The sequence below is a fragment of the Triticum urartu genome, chromosome 3 (assembly GCF_003073215.2).
Source record: "Triticum urartu cultivar G1812 chromosome 3, Tu2.1, whole genome shotgun sequence".
Lineage (NCBI taxonomy): Eukaryota > Viridiplantae > Streptophyta > Magnoliopsida > Poales > Poaceae > Triticum > Triticum urartu.
The window spans coordinates 317,193,851-317,200,870 of NC_053024.1; the positions used below are offsets into that span (position 1 = coordinate 317,193,851).

Here is a 7,020-nt window from a genome sequence, read left to right on the forward strand (position 1 = left end):
TAACCTGTGAAGGACAAAAATATTCCACCGTCTCTGAATGATGAACTAAACTAAATAAGAAATATATACAGTAAATTCATTCAAAGTAGAAAAAGGATACATGGTGTTATCTTAGTAAAAGAAATTACATCATTAGAAGAGAAAAGGAAAGAAAACCAAACATGAGATTGAGATTAATACATCTAGGAGGTCGTAGATATCACTATGATCATTTTGTGGCCTGGGGAGCAAAGGATCCATGGTTTTTATATGCCTTCAACTCCTTGCGAAGACCCTGCAGCCATCACAATCATTCATGACACAAAGAGGGGAAACAGACACCTCAACAAGATTCTTGAGGAAGTGCCCAAGGAAAGAAAAAAGAACGTTAGGTCTGAACTGTAAGAACATGCTCATAAATATGAATTGTCAAGGGCAAGATGAAATGCGAGAACAAGCACTGATGAGTAATGATATACTGAAAATTTCCGTTCTTTGTTGTTGTTAGCCCTTGTTTTTCGAATATACATCGAGGCACTCAGGTTGTACTCATATCTACAACCCAATCTCGTAGCTCTTCTCTTTACAACCTACAGACGGATTGAACAAATGGAGATTGCTATATGGTGGACTACCTACAGATTACTAACTTTACAAAATCCCTCACATCCTCTCAATTTCTGATACTATGGAATTCATTGTCATTTGGCACCTTTTGACCATTATATCCAGAATCGAACGGTTGGGGGTATGCCAGAGGGTTTCAGAATCTCCTGAGAAGCACCAAATGCTTTATTTCACTCCAGTTTTCATCATGACCATCAAATCCTGATCATGCAGTCAACAATGCCATGCCTTTGGTGCCTTTGGTGCACAAAGGCAGAGGATATGCATCCCTCAGTTATGCATGCTAACGCCTAGATCATATTCCATCTTGTTGGCACATGCAATCAGGCATTGGGAAGGTGTATATGGAATCATTAGGTTTCCTGAATGTGATGCCCCTTATGTCACTATGGTGCAGTATTTCCAGCATGTGGTGCTTGAATCGACTCCATCTGCAGTTCAAAGAAACAATTTGAGTTTCATACACCACTATATCCATTTACACGTTAAGGAAAGATGGGAAAATATTTAGAGCATGTATGTGAAGGTCAACTCGGAGATGTATTTCAATTTGTTAACATGGCTAATGCGTTCCGAAAAGTAGGGAATAGCTACAGTCTTGGATGGTGAAGGAACAACAAGGGCAGCGAACTGCTTCAGCAGTTTGATTTGGTGAAAGATTCCAGCATATACTCAAAACTGAAACTGATTCGGTGTGATTTGTAATACTTTGTTGACGATATAATGGCAGCCCAAACTTACCTGATATTTGGGTCATCAAAAGATAAGACCAGCTTCCGTTTGTCGGGTTTTATTGTCTTTGCATTCCCTCCTAACAGGTAACGCCTGTGTCCCATCAAAAAGTGAGGGAAGTTCCCCCTTGAGTCGTCACAAACACTTCGCTCTGAACACAGACGGTGTAATCTAATGCTGCTAACCGAGAAGAGTACCCCTACAGAGAATAGGTTGGTGAGTAACGGTATGAAGATTCAATGTGAATTGATGAACAGTTCAATGCATGCATATTCATCTGACATTCAGAACGACATCCAGCTAGGCTTATGGGCTGGCTGGCGGAAACAATACCTCAAACTCAGCAAGCTCTTTAGACAATGCAAGAGTGTCCTTGGTTTGTAAAAAGAGGGAACATCTGGCGAAGGGGACCCATGTATTTTGCAGCATTGTATATTTTACCGGACGCAACGTAGAGGAAGGTTGTATTGTCAAACCCCATGCCTCGAAGCATCATACCAATCTGCTCAAATTAAGTCAGTTAACATATTAGCTCTAGTGAGTATATTTACATATTTGAAAGCTTCTAAATTTGTTCTGAATGCTACTAAAGAGACGCAACTGATGGCACTGAACTTAAAGGTTATTATTATTGACCTGAAGCATCACAAACTAAGCAACAAACATCAATTCTAGTATAACAGAAAATGTCAGCACCCGTGAAAATTGATGCTTCTAGTGACATCTGTTAGTAGTGAACAGAAAGATATAAGTTGATTAGTATATACCATTTGAATGCTAAGAAACGGAAATTAAATATATAAAACCCAGGTGGCTATAAATGGTCATGGAGGTAAAGCCCGATGAGAAATTATAAACCTGGCTCAAATATAAATGGAAGCCACCACAAACTCAATCTTGTAGCAGGATGCGAAACATGGCCACGAATCGTGTACCAATTATGCTAAAGAAATGTGAAAAAGAAGTGTCTTGTGTGTAAAAGCTTCTGCTTCTTTATTTCTGAAGTTCCTAGAGCTTGGTACACACAGGTTGCCCATACTCTTGATTTTCCGACCGATGTGAAAATTGTCTCATACCAAGGGAAATTACAAAGTAAAGTTTCTAAGCAAGCAGGGGGCGGTAAACTAATGATCTTTCTTTGGAAGACAGAATTGGGTATGTTCTTTGTTTACTCAGAGTTTTTTTGGCACTGCACTGTCGAATTATGATAATAACAGCTTAGTGCCATTCTAAGTTCGGTTCTGAATGATAACATCTTTTGGCCTTAATTTTTAATTCTTTGTAAGAAATACTTGGATATATAGTCCACCAAAAAACACATGAACTCAAGCAAGCATGCAATCTTCTTGATTGTTCCAATGACACTCAACCAATACGTGATGTATTTTTGACTCGTAGCCTGAATGCACAGATTTCGGATCTTGGTGGTCTTTGCTGTGTATAATCAAACGTAAATGAAGCCATCTGTCATCACTTTATGAACATCAACAACTAAAGCATAAAAATAAACCATGCATGCATGCAGGATTCATCAACGTCCTCCCCTGCTGGACTGCTAGTGAAATATTTGTCCTCGCCAGGTTATCGGTGATGTATTAAAGAGAACCAATGTACATACCTATAGTTGATCTTGCAGAAACCAGTGCACTATTGAATTCAGCGAATCAGTTATGGTAAAAAGAAAAAGAAACACTGAGTTTGTAACATAGACGCGCATCATCAGGCACCTCCCACATCAATTGATGATTGGCATAGCCAAGGTTAAAGATATGTAGATTATAGGAATTAAGTTAACACAGTTGTCATGTTGGTGGGTACATTATTGTGTCCATCATTTAAACATGATTTTTTTATCTCTCGTAGGGATAAGGTACAATTTCATATTAGTGTTTACAGCAAGTAAAGATTATGGGTATCTACTTTTCCTATTTCACAAAGATACTGACATCACCACAATGGTGATGAAGTGAACAAACCTTCGCAATGTAAGCAAAAAAACAAACTTTTGCAAGAAAAGAAACTTTTCTAATCGATTGAAGTGTGACCCTATTTCTACAAAGAAGGTGTAATCTGTAAGCATCACCAAAGGAAACATCAGACGAACAAAACAAACGAAAGGCCACGATAGGAAGTAAAAAAATTGAATTCAGTGTGCGGAATATATGTTTATACACCCAGCCTAGAATCTGAGAATACAGTTTGCAGCCATAAATGCAATAAACGGAAGGAAAAACATAAGATTTGGTACATCCTTGACAAACTATTCATGTGTGCCATCTTGGCCAAAAACATAGGAAATCATGATCCTAGAAATGACAACTTTTGAAGTCCTAAAGCTCGCTAAGATGATTAATAAGCATAGAGCCAGAGTCAAGGCACAAAGAAATATCTGGAATGTAAAGCATGTCATCGTTTATTTCTACACCAAAGTATACTACTGCCGTAGTACTGCGCCGTCTAATTACTAAGTGAAGAAATCATTGAAGCATGAATCACACAAACCAAACAATACTAAGCAAGGGATAATTAAGGTCTAAATGCAGGCACATACCTCTGCTTATAGAAGTGTCTCTTACAGCACTCTATTTCATAACTTGATTACATATTTAAACTTCCAAGCATGCACCTAAGAACCAGACATGGTACCAATGAGCATTGATATATTAGCAAATATATTCCTTAAATTCAGAGGTGATAAAAAAGAACACCCATTCAGTTACCATTTCTAACCTTTACACTTTCACTCCTCTTCCACGAAAAGGAGGCTAACTGAATAATATCTGTACTCACTGTGATAAGAATGATATTAGTTAAACACAAAGTAATGTCAGGTTACTGGATTAGTTGAAGGAACACTTTAGACAGCAAAAAAGAATAGTAGACCAAGCACCGTTACTTCTGTTGTCACACAAAATTTCCGACAGATAAGCATCTAAGCATATAGAGAAAGGAACTCGACGAACTCATCAGAAAATGCAAAGACAAATTATTAATAGTGGCCACGGCCGCATTCCAAAGCTCCAGCCGCCAGCGGCACGACGACAAATGTTTCTCACCCGTCCGCCTCGCACGCTGCGGTCAGCCGCGAGCTCGCCTTCTCTCCCGTGCTCTCCCCTCCCCCGGTCCCCTTCTTCCCTCCCGTCGCTCTCCTAGTTTTCGATCTGGAGCGGGAGGGACCGACGGAGCCATCCAGCGGCGGCGGCTGCGGCTGTGGCGGCGGCGCCGGCATGGGCCTAACGCGACCACGCAGCAGTCAGACAGGGGAGGAAGAGAGGTTGCGAGGTGGATCTGGTGGCGGTGATGCCGGGGCTTGAGGCGGAGAGGCGCTAGTCGCTGGGCCTCGCCGCCGGCCTCCTTTTTATCTCCCTTCTTTCTCTCCCTCGTTGTCCTCGTCTACCACTCTTCGTCGCCCTTTGCCTGCAGGTCGGCGCCGTGGTGGGGATCCGGGAAGGAGGAGGGGGCGGAAGGGAGGAATGGTGCGGCGGCTATGAGAAGGAGCGGGTGGCTGTGGATGCGGTTACTGCGGGGATCGAGGGAAACGGGGGCTAGGGTTTGGGCGGCGACTGGCACGGGACTGAGAGGAGGGAGGAGGAGGTAGGAGGAGGGAGGGGGTCGACGACACGGCGGAGGAGAGGAGGCGGCCGAGGCGAGCGAGGAGAAGAGGGGCGGCGACATGGGAGAGGATGATGGAGGGAGTGGGGAGGAGGGGACGAGCAGGGCTGGGGGCTAAGGTTTTGACGCGCGGGCGGAGTGGATTGGCAAATTCCCTTGGGGACACGAACAAAGTTTACCCAGAGCGTGCGAGACGAGCCCACCAGTCATTGGCCAACGAAAACAACCGTGAGGTGAAAATCGAGTTTGATTGTTCTGAAGATCTAACGGCTTAGATGTGTTTCAGAGCCAGATCTGACGGCCCACGAAGGCCCAATCGAGGGAGCCTTCTGGAGGTGAGTTGGCTAGCTTCATTATAGTTTTAAATTGCATGAATTTATTCCTCTACATCATGTCATCTTGCTTAAAGCGTTACTCTGTTCTTTTGAACTTAATACTCTAGATGCATGCTGGATAACGGTCGATGTGTGGAGTAATAGTAGTAGATGCAGGCAGGAGTCGGTCTACTTGTCTCGGACGTGATGCCTATATACATGATCATACCTAGATATTCTCATAACTATGCTCAATTCTGTCAATTGTTCAACAGTAATTTGTTCACCCACCGTAATACTTATACTCTCGAGAGAAGCTGTAGGATCGAAAGTATGTCTAGAGGGGGGGGGATTAGACTACTTGACCAAATAAAAACTTAACATTTTCCCAATTTTAGTTCTTGGCAGATTTTAGCTATTTTGGGACAAGTCAAGCAATCATCACATAATTCAAGCAAGCATGCAAAGAGTATATAGGCAGCGGAAAGTAAAGCATACAACTTGCAAGAATGTAAAGGGAAGGGTTTGGAGAATTCAAACGCAATTGGAGACACGGATGTTTTTCCCGTGGTTCGGATAGGTGGTGCTATCCTACATCCACGTTGATGGAGACTTCAACCCACGAAGGGTAACGGTTGCGCGAGTCCACACAGGGCTCAACCCAAGGGCAACGGTTGCGCGAGTCCACACAGGGCTCCACCCACGAAGGGTCCACGAAGAAGCAACCACCCACAAAGGGTCCACGAAGAAGCAACCTTGTCTATCCCACCATGGCCATCGCCCACACAGGACTTGCCTCACTAGCGGTAGATCTTCACGAAGTAGGCGATCTCCTTGCCCTTACAAACTCCTTGGTTCAACTCCACAATCTTGTCGGAGGCTCCCAAGTGACACCTAGCCAATCTAGAAGACACCACTCTCCAAGAAGTAACAAATGGTGTGTAGGTAATGAACTCCTTGCTCTTGTGCTTCAAAATGATAGTCTCCCCAACACTCAACTCTCTCTCATAGGATTTGGATTTGGTGGAAAGAAGGTTTGAGTGGAAAGCAACTTGGGAAGGCTAGAGATCAAGATTCATCTGGTAGGAATGGAATGTCTTGGTCTCAACACATGAGTAGGTGGTTCTCTCTCAGAACATATGAGTTGGAATGGTGTGTGTGTTCTGATGGCTCTCTCATAGAATGAGGAGGAGGTGGAGGGGTATATATAGCCTCCACACAAAATCCAACCGTTACACAGTTTTCCAATCTCGGTGGGACCGAATCAATAATCTCGGTCGGACCGAAAATGTAAACCTAGTGACCGTTAGTGATTTTCGGTGGGACTGACATGCAACTCGGTAGGACCGATATGGTTAGGGTTTGGGCATAACGTAATCTCGGTGAGACCGATTACACAAACTCGGTGAGACCGAATTTGGTAATTAGCTAACCAGAGAGTTGGTCAGGCAAACTCGGTGGGACCGATTTGCTCTTTCGGTGAGACCGAGTGAAACTCGGTGAGACCGAAAAGTTACAAAGGGGAAACACTGAGTTTACATTGCAATCTCGGTGGGATCGATTCGCTCTTTCGGTAAGACCGAAAAGTTACGAAAGGGAAACAGAGAGTTTGCAACCCCATCTCGGTGAGACCGAGATCCTTATTGGTAGAATCGAATTGCTAGGGTTTGGCAGTGGCTAATGACAAGTGAAACTCGGTGGCGCCGGATAGAAAGAATCGGTAGGACCGAGTTTGGCTTAGGATTTAGGTCATATG

The 7,020-nt window shown here is 43.5% G+C and overlaps 1 pseudogene; it reads right to left on the minus strand.

Moving 5' to 3' along the window:
- Window positions 1–455: 455 nt before the first annotated feature.
- On the minus strand, window positions 456–4,567 carry LOC125546817 (annotated as a pseudogene).
- Between the last annotated feature and the right edge of the window lie 2,453 nt (window positions 4,568–7,020).